The 21,271-nt window shown below is 42.4% G+C and overlaps 1 pseudogene; it reads left to right on the top strand.

Annotated features, from left to right (window-relative positions):
- Positions 1–285: 285 nt before the first annotated feature.
- LOC136481368 (uncharacterized) lies at positions 286–2,594 on the top strand (annotated as a pseudogene).
- Positions 2,595–21,271: the final 18,677 nt, after the last annotated feature.

Genomic DNA, 21,271 nt, shown 5'->3' with positions numbered 1-21,271 from the left:
AGAAAAAAAGAATCTATGTAAGCAAACATTGATTAATTTTTTTGAGTCTATAAACCTTGATTAAATTGATTCGGCTTAAGTTTTGACCTTCGCTCTATTTTTTTTCTCTCCACCATTCACCCCTAAAACGTGCAATGCGCAGTGTTTTCGTGGGCTGGCCAGTTGGGCTGTTATATTTTGTGGAAAGTTTCGGACGGTCCATAAACTTGGGCCCGTTCCAGTTGGGCTTAGTTTGGCTCTTCTTTCCCCCGTCCACCGACTTATTAAAGAAAAGAAAAGAAAAGAAAAGAAAAAGCCTCCCGTGGCCTTCTTCTCCCTCGTGCCCTTCTTCTTTCCTGGCGGCGACGGCTCGGCGAGGCGGCGCGACCCGTTCCCAGGTCTTCGCCGGCGGCGAGCATCCACCAGGTACGCCCCTTCCCTTCCCCTTTCCTCGCCGTTCCTTACTTTCCCTTTCCGCTGTCCGAAACCGAGCATCCCAAACCCTTAGTAAGCTATTTCTATTCGAATTCGAATCTGACCCAAATACACGCATATACATATACCCAAGTGCTATTGTGGATCCACCCCAGCTCTTGTCTCACATCACGATTTGTGTACTTTGCAGGTCGACCAGAACGCAGGAGTGGGGAATCGGTGAGCAACTGCAGCCATGTCCGTGGCGGCCGGCGTGAGCGACGCGGCCATCGCGGTGCGCGACAAGCTCCGTGGAAAGATTGGCCAGACCAAGGTCAAACGGTACTGGCCGGGAAAGCCGCCTGAGTGGGCTGACGACGCCGATGAGGACATCGATCTCAGGACGACACGGGTCGACAAGGCGTTCCCCAAGGACGACGACGGCGATGTCCCCGCGAAGGATGACCGACGGCTTCGCCGTCTCGCGGAGACTCGCGCGGAGAACAAGGAGGAGCTGAGGGCGATCACCGCCGCATACGGCAGGCGGAGATTGTGTCGACCGCGGAGGAGGAGAACGAGAGGCAGGAGGCTGACGTCGACGAGGAGGATGAGGAGGCACAGGAGGAGAGGAGGAGGAGGATAAGGGAGAGGCAGCTGTTGAGGGAGCAGGAAGAGCTGCTTCCTCAGGAAGAGGAGGAACCGGTGGAGGATGAGGAGTCTGAGGAGGAGTCGGAGTATGAGACGGACTCTGAGGATGAGCAGATGGGCATGGCCATGGTGAAGCCTGTGTTCATACCAAAGTCACAGAGAGACACCATTGCGGAGCGTGAACGGCTGGAGGAGGAGGAGCGGCAGCTCGAGGAGCTGGTCAAGAAGAGGCTGGAGGCTAGGAAGATTGAGACTAGACAGATTGTGGTTGAAGAGATTAGAAAGGAGCAGCACATTGAGAAGGCGCTGAATGAAGAGGCCAACATTGAGGATGTCGATACAGACGACGAGTTGAATGAAGCAGAGGAGTATGAGGCATGGAAAAACAGAGAAATAGCAAGAATTAAGAGGGACAGAGAGGAAAGGGATGCGAGGTTGAAGGAGAAGGAGGAGATCGAGAAGGTCAGGAATATGACCGAGGAGGAGCGTCGGGAATGGGAGCGGAAGAATCCGAAGCCACTTCGTCAGACAACGAAACAGAAGTGGAAATTCATGCAGAAGTATTACCACAAAGGTGCTTTCTTCCAGGAAGGTGCTGATGATGTTATCCAGTCAGCTGGTAAAGATGATATCTACAGCCGTGATGTCTCTGAACCCACTGGTGAAGATAAGATGGATAAGAGCATCCTGCCCAAGGTCATGCAAGTTAAACATTTCGGGCGCAGTGGCAGAACAAAATGGACACATCTTGTTAATGAGGACACTACAGATTGGAATGCACCGTAAGTACATATGTCTGTTGCATCGTTATTTACTCTCGTGATATTATTCAGTTGGCTTGTTTAGTATTCTTGCAAGTGCTTTCATTTCTAATTTCCTAGTGAAATTTTGATGGGCTGAAAGCTACTTATTTTGGATGCTTTTAATTAGGAAGTCCAATGGAGGCCCCCTGACATAACTATTGTAGCTTTTGAGACAGAATTTGACTGCAGTTCTTTGATCTGCTAATTCGTCAAAACCTCAAAGCTTAGTACATATCTATCAATTGAATTGCTTCGAACATTTGCTGTATGTTGGTCTTTTATAACAGGAAAACATCTGTACTGAGTCTGGACTAATAATTTCTTAATGATTTTTTCAGATGGTCAACAAATGGGCCTCTGCGAGCAAAGTATAATGCAAAAATGGCTGGCATGAATGCGCCTATTGCTAAACCAAAGGGAAGTAAGAAGCTGAAGGACTGGGATACAAAATGAGATGCCAGGTGAGCTGGCATTGTCTAAGCCTTATTGCCATACAAGCACTACTGCCAACAAGTGCAAACAATGCTTATGCAGATGCTTTCTTTTCATTTTGACTGCATAAACCATGTGACCTTATGTGCTATAATCTGTTAAAGTGTCCCACTAGTATGATGTAATGATCCATGAATGATCATTAATATTGCTTTCTTTGATGTTTTATCAGAAGCGTATCCCATGTGTATTTTTCCTCGAACAGCGCTGGAGAGGTGTCTGTCATTTTCATTAAGAAGAAAGAGTACCTTATCTGAACATTGTTAAAAATGCTGTTGTTACAGTGTTTCCAATTTTCCCAAGCGACTGAAAATGATCAAAGTGTTGTGGTGCTCCTTGTCCGAACCCTTCATTTCACCATCCTGAGAAGAAATTAACATCCTGTTGTGGTGAGAGTATGCAAACCAAATTTCTGAAAAACAGTGAACCACAGTGCCCTTGCGAGTTGTGACCACACATGAAATCAGCATATAGTTAATGGTTTCTGGGGCTTATCACAAAGTGGACGTGCTGCCGGGTGTGGTAGTTCCAGCTTTGATAGCCTCTCAGACGTCCAACAGCAATTAAGGACCTCAAACCAAATGAAAATCTTGCACCTTAAGGGGCCCAAGACTGCCAAATCCTCTTCCATGGAGTGAACCTAATGGTCCCAAAAAAGAATTCATTATAGGCAGATTTGCTAGAGTAGGTACCGGAGCTAGTAAGCTTCCAGATACGCCGCTCCTGAACATCTGGTTGAAGGTGAATGTTTTCTGAAATTTCGCATAAGTGGAGATATTCCACCAGGACAGTGACAGAGAGAGGTACTTTAATATCGCCCACCCAACACCAGATGTCCAAGGTTCCCTGCACTGTTCTCTTGTTGATAATTATTTGAGGGATCATTGCAAGAAGATTAGGTGCAATGTCAGCCATAGTCTTTCCTTGTATCCATTGATCAAACCAGAATTTGATATTGGAACCATTACCCACATTTTTTTTGGTCATGGCCATGGCAAATAAAAGCGCGTTTTATAACAAAAACTCGGTTGGTCGGGGAAGATCATCCCCATGACATTTCATTAAGAGGAACTCAGCCTTCACTTAACCGAGAAACCCTCTGAACCCCTGACAGTGCAGACCCAAATTTTGGGTTGCAAGCAAGGGGGAATTTTTGCAGCCCAGCCCCAAAATTCATCCCGTGGGGCATCCAACCCAGGTTGCTGGGATGCTACTAAGGAGCGGCGACCAACTGAGTTTGGGTCCCTTTCAAAAATCTCATCTTGGTGAACCTGAATCTGAAAACCTGTGCATGGTTTGGTTGGGTCTGTTTTTTTCTTCTAGCCAGTCATCCGATACGCATCACCCAGCACATGAGAGACAGATCATGGATTCCCAGCCTGCCGTACTGGGTAGGTCTTTGAACCCTTTGCCATGAAAGCAAACAATTGCCACCATTATCCTGTTCTTGACCCTTCCAAAGAAACCCTCTTGTTCTCTTGTCCATTAGAAAAATAAAGATCATTGGAGAGAGTGGATTGCCCTGACGGAGGCCACGCTGGTGAATAATCTCCTTTTCCTGTATCCCCATTTACAAGCATGTGCTAAGGAGGTTGCGCCAGTGTCGTCCAAAACCCAATTTGATCAAGACTTTCAGCATAAATGCCCAGGACACTGAATCAAACACCTTGGAAATGTCCAGTTTGACGAAAACATGAGATGTTAAACATTTCACAGTTGTGCTGGAGTGCTGGATATCTTTCCACTGATTTGGGATAACATACCGAGGATTGGTTAATTCTGGAGATAACACATATGTCCTCACTCTTTTTATTTTTCGTTTACTTGGGGATTCTGGGAGATAACACATGGAGTCTGCTTGGTGCATCTGGAATGAGAGGAGCGCTTTCATCTTCGAGGGCACTGCTCCTAGTTTGAGCTCCTGGAAAGCTGCTCACAAATGGGAAATCTTGTTACACTTGTTCAGAATTTGGAAGGAGCTTCATCAAAGCATTTTGGTCTGGCTTAGCAGTCTTTAGGTTTTGGTAGTTTTTTTTTTGTTCTATCCAGTAGCTAGGTTTTCTTTTCTCTCTCTTGTTTTCTTCTTTCTCTTGCGTGAGTGTGTTTTTGGGGTTGGCCACCTTCTTGTTGGCCTTGTTCTCTTGTTTGTTTGGCTTCAGGTTTCAAGGTTTCAGTTTTTTTTAAAGAAACAAAATGTTGATTGAAAAAGTATTTCCCAAGGATTCAACTGACGTTTTATCCAAAAATTCTCTGTCTGCAGAGATGGGGGACTTTGCGGACTGCTTCTGACAAGCTTCACCTCGAAGAATTAAAGGACGTACTCAGTGCAAAGAGTTCCCGCTCTGTGCGGGGTCTGGGGAAGGGTGTCAGTGGCAAGCCTTACCCTCGTCTGTGCAATGCGAGGAGGCCGCGACTCGAAACCGGGATCTTCCGGTCACATTTTTTTATGACGTTTTCATTACTACAAAAAACTACACAAGTTCATAGGGTGACGTTTTAATTGATCCATGACAGGCCATCATATATGCTCATAGTGCCTCATTAAGCGTTGAATGTCACTTCCTTGGCTGCTCCTCAATCTTCTTGATCAGCTTAATCATAATCTGATTGGACGTCTTTGTCTGACCATTAGTTTGAGCATAGTAAGGAGAAGAATTTAGTAGCTTGATTCCTATATTGGTAGTAAAATCTCCGAACTCCTCTGATGTGAACATTGTCTCCTGATCGGTAGTTATAGTTTGAGGAATCCCAAAATGATACATAATGTGCTCATTGACAAAATCAACCATGTTCTTTGAGGTTACCGTCTTCAAAGGAATTGCCTCAACCCATTTAGTAAAGTAATCTGTTGCTATCAATATGAGCGTATGTCCTTTGCTTGAGGATAGAAAAATCTAGCTAATCAAATCAATTCCCTAACCTCGAAACAGCTATGGCTTGATTATTGGATTCATGGCCGATGCAGGTGATTTCTGAATATTATCAAAACGTTGATAATCCTGGCATCCCTTGTAATACTCAAAACAGTCGAATAATCCACTTCATCTTATAAGCCGATTGATGGGCTTCACATATCCTCTCATGCACTTCGCCCATCAACACCTTAGCTTCTTCTCGATTCAGGCACTTGAGTAATACTCCATCGACTGTTTTGTAATACAACTGATCATTCAATAAAATATACTTAGTCGATTTATACCTTAACTTTCTAGTAACTTTCTGTGAAGGATTTCTAAGGTAGTCGACTATTTCAACTCCAATCGTCATTCGAGGTTTCACTACTCAAGACTTCTCGCGATACTCGATATCCCGATGCACTTTGAGCCAGACGATTAGCCTCTTGGTTTTGTGCTCTCGGAATATGTTGAAGAGAGATATAAAGAAATTCTGAGCAACTCTTGGCACTCATCATAGTATCCTTTCAAAGTGTCTTCTTTGCACTCATTTAGGCCGATCAACTGATTAATAACTAATTGTGAATCTCCAAATACTTCAATTGCTTTGGCCTTTACTTCGCAAAGAAGTTGAAGTTCCTTAAGAATAGCTTCATACTCCGCTTGGTTGTTGGTAATTATTGGTTTAGTTGGAAGAGCAAACTCAAAACTTACCCTCCGAGGCGAAATAATAACAATACCAATGCCACCACCTTACTTGCATGATGATCCATCAAAGAATAACGTCCAAGGCATCGGCTCTGCATAACCAATACTTGGTTTATGATGCCGGGTGACAAAATCGGCTATTATTTGTCCTTTGACTGCTTTAGCCTATTCGTACTTCAAGTAAAATTTTGATAGCGCAAGAATCCACTTTCCCACTCTTTCATTTAGTATTGGCATTGATAACATGTGCTTGATCACATCAGCCTTGGAAACAACTGTACATTCGGCTGATAATAAGTAGCGTCGCAACTTAGTGCAAGAGAAATATAAGCACAAGCATAGCTTTTCTGTGGGAGAATATCTTGTTTCTAGATCCAGGAGCCTTCTACTCAGATAGAAAATAACTCGCTCTTTTCCTTCAAATTCTTTCATCAAGGCCGACCCAATTGTCTTATCATCAGCCGATATGTACAACTTAAAAGGCTTACCTTACTGAGGAGGGACTAGCATAGGTGGACACTTCATGTATTCATTTATTTCTTCAAACGCCTTTTGTTGTATGTCACCCCACTTGAATTCTTGATCATTTTTAACTTCAACAAGGGGGGAAACAGCAGGATCCTTTCCGACAAATTTGAAATGAATCTTCTGATGAAGTTAATCTTGCCAAGCAGAGATTGCAACTCTGTCTTAGTAGTCGGGGGAACTGCTTCATCAATTGCTTTTGCGCTTTTCTGACCAACTTCGATTCCCCTCTCGTGGACCATAAAACCCAAGAATTGTCCAGCTGACACCCCAAAAGCACACTTATTAGGATTCATCTTTAGACCATATTTTCTTGTGCATTCTAGAGTCTCCCGCAAATTAGCTAGATGCTCTTTGTACTCTTTGGATTTTATCATTACATCATCGATGTAGATTTCAACAATTCTGCCGATCAACTTATGAAAAATATAATTCATCGTCCTTTGATAAGTTGCACCGGTATTCTTCAGACCAAAGGTCATCACAACCCACTCGAATAAACCAATTGCGCCGGGGCACCTAAAAGCGGTCTTTGCTATGCCTTCCTCTACCATGAAAATTTGGTTATACCCTGCATTGCCGTCCATGAAGCTAATAACCTTGTGCCCGGCTGCTGCATCTACTAACATATCAGCTATCGGCATCGGATAACCATCTATGGGTGTGGCTTTGTTCAGATCCCTGAAATCGATGCAAACTCTTAATTTTCCATTTTTCTTATACATAGGGACAACATTTGATATCCACTCTGCATATCGGCATGGTCGGATAAACTTTGCCTCCAGTAACCTTTCAGTCTCCTTTTTGATATCATCAAGCACGCTCAAGTTGAATCTCCTGAGCCTGTTTAAATGGCCGATACCCAGGTTTGATTGGCAACCGATGTTCGATAATTGTTTGGTCTAGACCAGGCATCTCATAGTACTCCTAAGCAAAATAGTCTTTAAATTCTTTTAACAAATCAACTAATTCTCGCTTATACTCAGGATCTAACTTGGCACTTACGTATGTCGGCCTAGGTCTATCTCCAGAACCAATATCTACTTCTTCTAATTCATCAGCTGATGTGAAGCCATGTCCTAGTTTACCATCTGTACCATCTATTGGATTATCCATTAAGACAAATTTTTAAAGCCGACTGCTTGGATCAGCTATTAGCTTTCATTATTGACTCTAATGAAGCCTCATTCCCATATCTTGCCAGAAAGGCATTCGAAGTCTCCTAGTTCCCAAAAGACTGGATCGGCTGTTGCGATACTCACAGACTCATCAGCGCGAACCAGCTCGATATCATCTCAATGCCATTGAATCAAACACTGATGCATGGTTGACGGTACACAACAATTTGCGTGAATCTAGTCACGACCGAGGAATAAACTATAGGAACCTTTTCTGTCGATGATGTAGAACGTAGTGAGCAGAGTCTTACTCCCGATTGTCAATTCGACGTTTATTGCCCCCAGGTCTTAGATGTATTACCTCCAAAATCTTTAAGCATCATATTAGTCTCGAGCAAATCTCCTGGTCCCTTACCAAGCTTACGAAAAGTGGTGTAAGGCATAAGATTGACAGAAGCACCTCCGTCCACCAACATCTTGTTCATCGGCTTCCCATTAACAAGACCTTTCATATATAAAGCTTTTAAGTGCCGATGCTTGACTGGCTTATCAAATATTGCTTGTTGTATAACCATCAACTTGGCAACTATCTCTTCATACTCTGATTCATCGAAATCCGAATAAACTTCTTGATCTACCGGAGCTCTGAACTTTGATGGCAACAGAAATGCCATTTGAATATTAGCCGATGGTTGCTTTCTATCGGCTATTTGCTTAGCTCGCCATACTTGAGGTTTGCCGGATGCCTGGGCCTGTTCCAAATCTCTATTTCTTAGGCATTGCACCCTTCTCTTCTAGGTTCTTATCAAACCTCCTAGGCACCATTGGCCTTCCTGCTAGATGTATTCTTTCTCATTGCCTTCTTCTTCATAATCAACCTAGTCTTAATCAACAACTCGTTTTCCAAGCCGATCATGAACACTTTTATTTTTTAAGCGCCGATCCATGTTATTATGATGATATGCATCTTGAGCATGGATAGACCGGCGATTGGTTTGTAATTGCCTAAACTCCCAATATTGATCACTGCATTCTGGACAATCATGTCTGGTAGGCAACTTCAAACCTCCATTTCAGCAATGTCTGAAGAAAGAACAATTCCAATGTGATTCGACTTGTTTCCATTCATACCTCTCCTTTTCCAGTTGATGCTGGTATTCTTGATTCTCTAACCAACGCTGATAATCATTTTCCTTCTGCTGCTGCCACTTATTCAATAGAATCCGAGATGTAACTCGCGGCTTTGTCGCCCCATCTTTTGACGTCTCCCCCTGCTCATATCGGTTCTTTTGCTTGTCATGGCATCTTTTAATTTCTCTGTACCCGTCAGCCGATATTTGCATCTCAGGATCGACTGCTCTAACTTCTCTCGATTTGGTTGATGTTAGGACCTTAGTCTTTCCTTTGATCAGCCTAGCATCAACCATGTTTTGATCTCCTGGGAAAGGATTATCATCAACTTTTATTTTCTGAGGTGTGTCAAATTTGAGCCTTCCTTGCTGAATAGCCCTTTCTATATGCTGCCGGAAGATTATGCATTCATTAGTGGAATGAGAAGTAGCATAATGGAACTTGCAGAACTTCTTATTCTTCAATTGATCAGGGGGGCAATATAACATGATTATTGGGCAACTTGATCTATCCCTTCTCAAGCAAGAAATCGAAGAGTTTGTCTGATTTTGTGACATCAAAGTCATAGCTCTCCTTGACTCCTCTTCCTCAAGGATTTGACACTATTACTATCTTTTTGCCCTATTTCTATTCAGCCGCAGCAACCTCCTCTTCTTCATCTTCATAGCCATCATCGACTGAGTATGGATTATAAGCTTCGGCCACTGTGGTACTCTTCTGAAATCAGGTATCTCTGTGCATGCTCTAGAATTGGCTATTGAGCGTCGCCACTCGTTGAGCCAATTGACTCAAGTTGTCAAACTCTATCCCAGTAGCTTCTCCTTCCACATTGGCAGCATTCCTTGAATGGCTAAAGTAGCTAGCTGATCGTCAGCCAAGTTTAATGAGAAGCATACATTTTTGGTTTCTCGGAACCTCTGAAGAAACTCAGTGCCCGATTCATTAGTTTTCTGCCTTATGGTTGTCAAATTGGTTATCTTTTTTTTCTCCAGTCCCAGTGTAAAAATATGTATGGAATTTTTTTCTCTAGATCGACCCAATTGGCAATGAAATTGACTGACAGTGATGAAAACCAAGTGAAGGCTGGCCCTGACATGGACAGGGAGAAGAAACAAACTCGATGGGCCTCTTCAACAAATGCTTCGCCCAACTGTGTAAGACACCAACTGACATGTTCTATTGTGCTTGTACTATCTTGGCCAGTGAACTTGACAAACTCTAGAAGCCTGCAATTTGTGGGAGGAGCGATCAAATCATACCATTCTGGATATGGGCGTTTGTACGAGAATGTCAACCCTTTTGGCTTTAGACCAAATTGATTCTTCATCATCTCGGTCACCTTTACAAACAACTCGTCAGCTTACGGATTTGGATTTCTCTGCACCTGCTGACCTATCTGTTGATTGAAATCTCATGTGCCTTGATACCCTAGATTCGGAATCATGTGAAGGGTGTTATAATCTGTGCCATAGTGATACCCTTGTGGAATCTCTATCTGCTGGATTCTCTGCTGGTTTGCTGCTTGAAGTCTCTGATTGTAGATATGAGGATCTATATATCTATGGATCCTTTGAACGGACGGCGCTATTTTTTGAGCCGACGACGGTATGTGGCCTGATGTGTCAAAATTAATCATCTGGTTCTGACCTTGCCCTGCCGGCTGTTGCACATGCTGCACTGATGATCAGGATTATATTGCGTCTGATTTGTAGTAGCATCTTGAATTTATTCAGATGAACCCTGAACTACCTAGGCATCATCATTACCAGCTGGTGCTGCTTCTTGATGGCCGATACTGACTTGATTAGTCCCTTGAGTCTACGGATGTGGAATGTTGTAATAAGCCGGCCCAACTTGACCAATTGGATGAATCGCTTCTTTCATGGGGTTGTGGAATGTTTCCCAGAAAACTTCATTATGGCTTGATATGGCATCATGAACATATTTGTCTATAATTTCCGTAAAGAAACGTCTGTTTTCAGCTTCAACCGTATCTGTCTGCCCGTGTAATAAAACTCTTGGTAGTGAAAATTTCTGAACAATTGTATTATCACGTGTTTTAGTGTAGGACAACAAACACTTGTTCTGAAATTCTTCTGTAGCTTTGCTGATGACATCTTTATCTCCATCAGATAGATCTTTTATAATGTACCATAAGGATGTCGTTGTAGTTGTGAACCGCCATGACGATTATGGGGTCCTACCGAGCGTGCCAGAAACGTGTGTCGGCATGAAATTTTGTCCCGTGCCGAGGTCACACGAGCAAACCAGAAGGGTCTGCTTGATGGAGCTGTAGATCCGCCTAGCTTCAGTGTAGGGATGGTCGATCCTACGCATTCCTCCCGAGACGTGTCAGTCAATTTGACCCTGCAATTGACAAGGAGAGAAAATTTATCAGTAATTTAGGGCGGAACGTGTCGGTGTTGCCAGACAGTCCCAAATGTGCAGCTCTGAGAGCCGATATGAAAGGAAATCTACTAAATAGTCGATTCCAGTATATTCATAAAAATAAATCAATTAAAGCTCGTGGGGTTGTGTAAGAAGAATCGGTTATTGTTCAGGATGAATATCATTACTTAGACAAATATTGGTCAATGGCAAAAAGATGTCAACAATGATTAATTTATGCCAAGCTAATTACTGCAAGTAACCAAACCGCTTTTATGAAAGAAACAACTCATCATCATTCAACCATCTAATAAAGATAAATCTAATGAACATATTAGATCTCATCTATCGCTACGACTAGGGGGCATGAGGCAGAATCATACAGGCCGTAGAAACAACAATAGACTCGACGATCCTAACTTATTACTAATACCAGTGGGGCATGAGGCAAAATCATGCAGGCCGTAATACAATAATAAGATCATGGGGCTAACACATCTTTCAACCTATCTTTAGTTTAACGATCTCGTGACACAAACTGTTCATGAAAGCATTCGATATCGATTAAAACAGCCGATTTAGGCATAGCGCACATTTAAGGTCGTGCCTTATCAGGAACAAATCTACTGAATAACGATCCCCACTCCACGGTGCTAACAATGGGGTGTGAGGCGGAATCACACAGGCCGTGATAACGGGCCATGGAACGGTTTTCGTTAGCCAATAGATCTACTCAAGACGCACTACGCCTTAACCGCATGCTATGCACGATCAACATTGACATAAAACAGCCGATAAAAACATAATCCATCGTTTAAAATGCAGATTAGATCAATTTAGATTAACAAACGATGAGTTAAACATGATATAAAGCCGATCTAGATCAATTCCAATCGGGCGAGGTGATATTGCTGTAATTAAATAAATAATAGAGGCAATAAGCAATATCGGTAACTTAATGAATCTATTCGAAGGAACGTCACCCTTAAATAGAGCCGATAACTTGACCTTAATCTAGTTCGAGCAGTGGAGGTTGATCGGATCGACGCAACCGTACTTAAACTAGACAAGAGTCGATAACTAGCTTATACCAGAGTCACAGTGGAGGTCGACCAGATCGATGCACCCATACGAATAGAAGTATAAGCCATGACGGTACTTACAAACAAACAGTGGAGGTCGATCGGATCGATGCAGCCGTACTCGCTGTAGAACTCGCCGAGATCTACTCTACTCCTACTCCTAAGGGGTGGCCGGAGCTGAAAAAAGTAAATGACTTGTATTGGATTGATAGTGTGTTTTTACAATAGCCGGGGTCCGATATTTATACCCGTAGTCTAAACATGAATCGTACTCGATCACAATTCGTTACAATCTTCGGCATAAAGAAAACATTCCTAATTTAAAATAACTTGGACCATAATCTTTCTCTTTTTGTAGAACCCGATATGTAATTTCCTGACGCCAACCATAGCTTATCATCGCTATCCGCTGACGTCATCCAAGAGATCCGATTCTATAATCGTATCCGAATCAGCTGATATCGATCTTCATGTAATCGATTCCTTGATTGGCATAATCTTGGAAGCCTGCGTGTTCCTGCGTTTTTCTCCTAAATTTTAGTGTAAACAACCGCCTTGCGCGTTTTTGAACCTTTGCTGAATATTAAGCTCATTAATTAAGGTCAATGGTGAAATTCCTCTGAACTGGAGTACCCAGCAGTTCAGAATAAAAATTGAATAACAGCACACTGCATGTCCTCTTGGCTTACGATGATATGGTCGTCTACTGAGTGTGAGAGCTTGGCAATGAAAATTTTCCTTTTTTTTCTATAACCAGAGAGATTGCTGATGGAAAAAAGAGAGAGGAGGTATTAGCATCCCCTTCTTTATGAATAGGATTCAGAGATCGTGCCGGAGAGCTACTGAGATTTCAATTTCTTGCATAAATAAACATTCTTCGTCATTAGATTAGATAGGCAGCAATGTGGATCATAGCTGCTGGCGATGGTCCCTAGCTATCTCAATGCGATGAAGGATCTCCTAAGCCATGGTAAACTGAATTTTGATGTTGGTTGCCCACTCTGCGCTGACCCGAGCTTAGTTTTACAGCATCCTGAAATCTTTGAAGGCGGGGCAAAAAAACTTTGAAAATGAAAGCGACGTAGGCCCCAAGTACTGACTTTGAGGAGCAGGATGCCCTGAGCGAGCCAAGCCTGGTAGGTCACCATCACCAGGACCCAGGAGGAGGAGGCCTTTTGTTTGCATGCAGCTCGAGAGTCGAGACTGTGATTATAATCGCAGCAAAACATTGTATGTCAATTCAATATCAATAAAATAGTGTATGGCAGATTGAGACTGAGAAGCAGATTGTATGCCAAAAATATTCAGACTTTCAGTATAACGAGAAAATGCCAACCGATTGTCAAACTGTGCAAAAGAGATTGGATAATGACCGGACATTTGTCTGATTCTATCAAATTGCTTCCGGCTGCATAAAATTGTTTGCTTCAAAAGGCTCACGGTCATACCCATTTTAGGTAACTTTTTTCCTCGAGTCAAATTTCGAATTTAGTTCATTATTCCTTTTTTCTTACACAACCCTTTCAAAATATATGCTTAAAGAACTGAATGATATCAAAATCAAATTCGAAATGGATTTTCGAGTCATTGTTCAGATTTGAATGTTACTTCTCATTTCTAGGGCTTGTTTGGTTGCCCGCCACTCATTGCCACGGCTAAAGTTACGCACGCCACGTAGCTTAGGCGGGTGTTTGGTTCGTAACCGAAGCAAGGCTCGCCACACTCCAGCCACAGTACTCGCCACAGTTTTCTACGTCAATTGTGCGGCGTGCTTTTCCTCCTCCTCTGCCTCCGCCACAGCGTCATCCCTTCTCCTGCTATGCGGCCACCCTGCCATCACCGCTCGCTCCTTCACCATGAGCCTGTCCGCGGCGGCCACAGGCTGCACGGGGCCCAGCGCACCACGGCACAGCGCCCGGCCACACTTGGCGGATTAGAGTTGAAGATGACTGCGGGGCACAGCTGCTGCCTCCTGGTCCTGGCGCGGCCGCTGCTCGTCCGTGTCCCTTCCGGCGCCGACCACATCCCAAGTGGTGGGGTAGAATTGGACTCCTGCCTGAGCTGTGTGGAGAGCGCGCAGCAGCTTGGACGACGGCCATGGATGGCTCATGCGGTTGAGGCGTTTGGAAGAGGTGAGAGAGAATAGGAGGTGCCGTGTGCCACGACGTGTGGTGGAGGGGTGGGTGAACGGATAAGGTTGAGTAAAGATTATTACTTGAGAATATCATTTATAAACATGAAGGTTAACTGGTCGTTTTAGGAATACAATAGAAAATACTAGTATAATATAGTTTTGATTATCTATCATTATTTTGTTTTGATTAGTATAATATAGTTTTCTAATTATCTATATTAGTCTTTATTTTCATGTTTATTTTTGGATCATTAGAAACACCATACAAATTTGTGATCTAAACCATATGCGGCAATTTTGTCAAATTTCTGTGGCAACCATCCAAATAACAGCCACATAATTTTGCCGTTGTTTAGTAAAGAACCAAACGCTTTCATTTTGCCACAGAATGTGGCAAGCCACAGTGTGGTAAATACTTAACCTTAGGCGTAGCAAAATGTGTCCGACAACCAAACAGGCCCCTAATACGAAGACATCCTTCATGTAACATTACGCTCATTTTCCTTTCAACTTGTATATACTATCCAATGCTCACCTTTGTCTCATGAAGTCAATTTTTTTGTTCAAATTCCGCCATATCTCCACGCTCAAACATGCGCGCACTAAAATCATATATATATATACACACACATACATACATACATACATACATACATACATACATACATACATACATACATACATACATACATACATACATACATACATACATACATACATATATATATATATATATATATATATATATATATATATATATATATATATATAGAATACTTGCGTTCATTGTTCTCCATTTTCTTTTTATGTTTTTCTTCTCCTTAGGGGTCGCAACACCCTTACGGACCCTCCCTTCACAGGCTGCTTCCCAAGGTTGATGGAGTGAAGTCTCTGGTTTCACAAGCTCGCCGTTGGATGCGCGATGGAGAGTCCTGCGGCTCCGACCTCTCACCTCACGCATGTAACACCCTCGGTGTTACACTGTAAATCATTTATTAAAACATGTCATGAGCATCATGTTTATGTGTTAATGCATGTAATAAAAAGGGTAGATCAATTTCCGTAACTCAAAACGATCAACGGAAGTGCGAAACGAAAGTTAATTTAATAGTCATGTTGTATCACTTAGAGTTTAAAACTAATTTTTATTAAGCAAAAATACTATAGAACATGTATGGGATACGCAAATAAAATTCGAAGTACAAACTTTGTAGATGACAATGAAATACCTGCGGTCGAAAAATGATATTACTAGTTAAGATTTCCAATAGCTTAGAAATGCAATTTGAAATAGAGTTCAACTCAAAACTTAGAAAAATTTCAAAGTTTATTGACAGTTAGACCCTGCTATGTTTGGTAATTTATTGTGTGAGATTGGGTTAAGCAGTAGGGTAGTATTATGGCTTGTTTTTGTAGTCTAATATACCCTCTTTGGTATAGCAAGTGGTTTGGGAGTTGGATCAACGGTTTAGTTGTGGTCGATGCTTTAAAATTCGTGCACGGCACTTGCTTCGGTTGCCTGGCCGAGTGTGCGCGGTCACCATCGCACGCTGCCTCGGTGTCGCTAGGCTCGGGCGCGCGTGCTCATGCACTGCCGAGCGTGGTTGACCGCGACTACCCCGTCCTGGACGGCCATCGCTGGCTGTCTGGCCTTGTCGTGCGGTGCCACCGCGCCCGTCGCTCACCTACCTCGTTGTCGTTCCGTGTGGTTAGCCATGCCGTGCTACTACCTCTACAGTCACGCCACCTGGGCTTGGCTAAGGCCAGCCAAGGCCACCTCTGGCTTGGCCAGGTCTTGGCTGCCGCTGGCCCCACCGCGCGGAACCGCTGCTGCTGCTGCCAACTGCTCCGCGCGTGCCGCTTCGGAGTCGCTGCCAGCGCCTTTCACTCACCATCACGTCCGCACTACCACCCACTTTGCGTTGCGACGTTGCCGCTACCGACACCACTACGATGATGTACTGCTGTAGCTTGCCTTGTCCTAGTTCGCACGTGGGCTACCCTGCGGCGTCGTCCCACCTTAATGGCGCTGCGGCCGTGCATGCCGCATCCCCACCTGTTTTCACACGCGAGCACGTGGTCTGGCCAAAGTGTTGTGTCACGGGTGCGCAGACATCGCCTTAAGTCTGGTCGGCCACGTCCCGCCAAGGCGTGGACGAGCCGAACCCACTGCCACGCCCCGTCTCTCTCTCCCTCTGCTTTCCACCATCGTCGTGTCGCATCGCAGTGAAGCCAGAGAGTGAGCACCTCTCACCAATTCCTCACACTCGTGTCTCCACCTTCACCCCCTCTCCAGCCAACCCCACCCCTCCTTGACTCGTGTTATGCCGAGCTCCAATTTTGGAATCTTGCCGCCATCGTGCTGTTAAGGCCCATCACCGCTTGCGTCATGGCCAGTCTCCACCACTTTACCTCGTGCCAATTCCTTTGCACCGTTAGCTCGCCTTGGCTTCCTCTTTGTCATGCGCATGCTAGTAGCATCTCTTATGCCGCCTCCTCACCGCTGATGCGGTCGTGCCTTTGCGGTCCACGTTTCACCTCGCCGCGCGCACGCAGCCAGCCTCGCTCGGGTCGTCTTCGGCTAGGACGGCTTCTTGGTAGGGTCACTAGTGAGTTATCGTTGCTCACCCACTACCCTACCACCTTGATTGTTGTTGTGGCTCACCTAAACACCGTCACCATGGCCGTAGGGTGTCCACCATCATCGAGAGGTCCTTCTACGGTGTCTCGTCTTGCGCAATCACCGCCCATCGTCTCATGTCGAACCCTAGGTGAGCGTCGGCCTCATAGCTAGGTCAGCGGGGGTTCCGTGCGGCCGGCGTAGGCACTTGTGCCACTGCTCGACGTGTCGGAGCACGCGGGGATGGTCGAGGGTCTCACTGTTGTAAAGAGGAGGAAGGTCCAAGGGTTCTTTTGCATAAGTGCTGTCTTTAGGAATAGTAACATGGACTGTGGGTTGTTTTGTTCATAGTCTAGGGGCGTTTTTGTATATGCGCCAGCATGCATAGGCCTCCTCGCCTATGGGCCATCTTCACGCGTGGGCCGCGCCTCGCCTATGGGCTGCCGCATGCTCGTGGAAAATAGAAATAGCTTTTCATTTGTAATTCGGAGCTAAACTTTGGTAAATCATATAAAATCATGTAGGTATCCAAAAATTATGAAACCAATTTTGTTGGATTTCTAAAATTGTGCTCTATCTGTTATTGTATTTAGTTCATATATATATTTATAGATACCTGCAGCTATTAAATTATTTGCGAGTGTTTAGTATTATTTAGGTTAGTATTTGTAGGAATTTTTGTGACAAATTAGTAATAGCTTTGACCATGAAATTTTTATAGTAGTTTCGTTGTATTATTATGTGCTTATTGTAATTTTTATAGCTCTAGAATCGGTTGAGAAATATGATAGCTAAGTACTCCTTGTTGTAGTATATAGGAAATCGTTAATAAGAGTAAGAATATAATTTAGTTGCTAAGTAGCACTTGTAGGTGAAACCCTGCTGGTTTTATGTGAATGATGATTAGCTTGGTATCTAAGTCATTAGAGCTAGCTTAGTGGCTTAGTAGATGTATTCTCATTTGAAGAACAGCTGTTGGCTTAATATTGAGCGTTGTATCATCATTTCATGAATACAGAGAACGAATTGGTAGAGGTCGTGACCGTGGGTGAGCCAGAGTATGAGAAGACAATCGTGGAATACAAGGAGGAGATCCTCATCTAGGAGAGAGTCCCAGAGCCACCAGCTGCTGACTTTGCTGACGCCGCCTACCCAAGGCAAGCCCCGGTGCATAACCCTTATTTTGAATGATCACTGGATATATATATATATATATATATATATATATATATATATATATATATATATATATATATATATATATATATATATAATGTGCATTTACGTTACAGGCATTTTATGGAAACTACATGCATGGATACACCTACCTATGAGTCCTACTAGCATAGGTCGAGTAGCTGCTATGCTTAGAATTTTCAGTAGCGTGAGTAACCTGCCATTGCTCATAATAGGTGATTATTATTATCACTCTTATGATAAAATAGTGAAAGGAAAAATAGAGACCGGCCAGGGATATGGTACGGGTATTGGTGGGTGTAAGGGGTTGTGTCCCATGGCTAACGGGACATAGCTTGGTTATACTATTTTTCCTGTCCGTGTAGGTTAAGGACCGACCGTTGCATTTTATTCTAGTCAGGTAACATACTTATTATTCTGAGCACATACTTATTTATGGAAGCAGGAAAGGCTCGTTGTTCTCTTGTCATGGGTTCTAGCTCTTTCTGGACCGACTGATTAGAGACGGGGATGGTGAAGGTCTAAGCACCACACTGAGTCTAGGACTTAGGTGTGGAGGCTTAGAGTCTAAGTTTGGACGAGTACTTAGACCCCTTGACAGGAGAGTGATGGGTTGGTTCTGCTTGTGCCTAGGGTACAAGCGGGATGTGTGTTATGGAGTACTCAGCTAGACACATTGATTCATAAATCGTAGGGTAATCCGGTATGACTTGTCTACAATCTAGCACTATAGTAAGAACTAGAAGATGAAAGATGGTAAAATAGATCTGTTTGCTTAACTCTTGATTGAAAGTAGAACATGTGCTTACCTAGAATGGTTATCTAATGAACTAATCATGATTGCTAATAAGAAACATACTAGTATTGCTTTCCACAGAAAGGAAACCTAGCAAAACATAAAGCTTATCATATCCTTTGGAGTCAGGAAATTATTCCCACTAGTTGGGTAAGTCTTGCGAGTATATTGTGTACTCAGGGTTTATTTACCCATGTTGCAGGTGCAGCTTGAGGAGTAGCGGTTGTGTGAATGATTCTTCCAGTGGGCATAAATGGATCCTTGTATATTATCGATAGACGTTTATTTTAATTCTACTGTTTAAATTCTGCACTCTGAACTTGGTACTGTAATAATGTATTTCTAAGAACTCTGGTTATATGAAATGGACTAAGTATTATAAACTCATTCTCATTATTAGATCCTGTAGGAAAAATATGGATTATTCGAGTTCTTCCTTGGGGTGTGCTCGATGGAAGCCGCCCGATATAACTTACTTTTGGGGTGCTTAGTGTCTGGTGGAAGACAAGCGCCTCCGAAGGTGTGTTATTTCAGATGATTTTGCCACAACACACTGCTGTAGTGCAGATAGCCGGAATCCATCGCGTCCGAATGGCTGGACATAAGACGTCTGCCGAACAGTGCGGGAGCGCTCCCGCACGCGCCAAGCTTTCCCGCGCTTCCGCCCACCTCAACCTAGTAGGACTTCTATTGGGCCGGATGCGATTGGAGCTGTGTGCGGTTATATCCAATAGGCTCCTTAATGCGAGCAGCCCACGACGCAGTCAGGGCATGTTTGGATGCTGCCTCCCAGGCAGCTCAGATGGCAGGCAGCGTCTCCAGACGTTCGATTTCGATCACCTAGGGCTGTGATCGCTTGGGCGAGGGCGGCATCCAAACACGCCCTCAAAGACTGGCCACATGCTGCACGTGCCAGCACAAGCCCACAACGATGAGTATAGGTGCAGATTCCTTGTTTAGTCTTTTTTCCTTCTTTTCCTTCTTTTCTTTTTTTTTCTGTGGTATTTTTTCTTTTTTTATTTTGTTCTTCTTTTCTTACTCTTTTTTATTATTTCCTTTTTTAGCTTCATTTTATTTATATTTTCTTTTCTCTTTTTGTTTTATGTGATTTTTATTATTTTTATTTTTATTTTTTGTACCTTTTATCTTTCTTTTATTTCATTTTATTTTTCTATTTTATTTTATTTTCTTTATTTTTCTATTTTTTCTTTTCGTGCTTCAATTATTATTTTTATTTCTATTTCTAATTTTGTTTTTATCTAAACTATTATTATTCTTTTTCTTTTTTATATTTTATCTTTCTTTTTATTTTTTTACTTTTATTGTACTTAATTATTTTTGTTTTTCTTTTACTTTTTTATGTTTTATTATTTCTCATTCTTTTATCTTTTATCTTTTGCCGTTATGTTTTCTATAGATTTTTTATTTTTCTTTTCTATTTTATTGTAATTAATTAATTTTTTATGTTTACTTTTTTTATTCTATGAGATGCTATGCTGTTTATGTGATGTTCTATGATATATTGTTGTGATGTTCACGCATTATATATATGTTTTATAGTATATTTTTTGATGTTCATGTAGTGTACATGTGATGTTCTATGATGTATGTTGTGATGTTCTATGATATATTGCTGTGATGTTCACGCATTATACATATGATGTTCTATAGTATATTTTCTAATGTTTCTGTAGTGTATATGTGATGTTCTATGATGTATGTTGTGATGTTCTATGATGTATGTTGTAATGTTCACGTAGTATACATCTGTTGTTCTATGATGTATGTTGTAATGTTAACATAGTATACATTTGATGTTCTATGATGTATTTTGTTGTGTTCACGTAATATACCTGGTATGTTCATGTAGTATACATGTAATGTTCTATAATGTTTTTGTGTTGTTCATGTAGTATACATGTGATTTTCTATGATATTTTTGTGATATTCTATGATTTATTTAGTGATGTTCACGTAGCATATATACGATGTTTTATGATGTATTTAGTGATGTTTACTTAGTATACATGTGATGTTCTATAATATATTTTATGATGTTTGAAAAGCATTCATGTGATGCTCTTTTAAAATTTTCTCTATTATGTGTTTTTATTTTTTCCTTATGCTTTGCTCTATATTTTATTATTTTTATTTATGTTACGTATTTCTTTTCTTTATTTTTATGTATACTAGCAAACATGCACATGCGTTGTAATTGGAGAAAATCAAAATTTGTATCTCCACTTAGTTACTAAGGATATGTACATTTTTCATTTAATCGGTCAGCAATGAAGCAATAATTAAATTAGGACATTGGCCTTCTATAAAACTGCAATTTAGAA

The sequence above is a fragment of the Miscanthus floridulus genome, chromosome 9, assembly GCF_019320115.1.
Source record: "Miscanthus floridulus cultivar M001 chromosome 9, ASM1932011v1, whole genome shotgun sequence".
Taxonomy (NCBI): domain Eukaryota; kingdom Viridiplantae; phylum Streptophyta; class Magnoliopsida; order Poales; family Poaceae; genus Miscanthus; species Miscanthus floridulus.
Note: the sequence above shows the minus strand (reverse complement) of the source record. Positions and strands in the feature narration are given on the sequence as shown.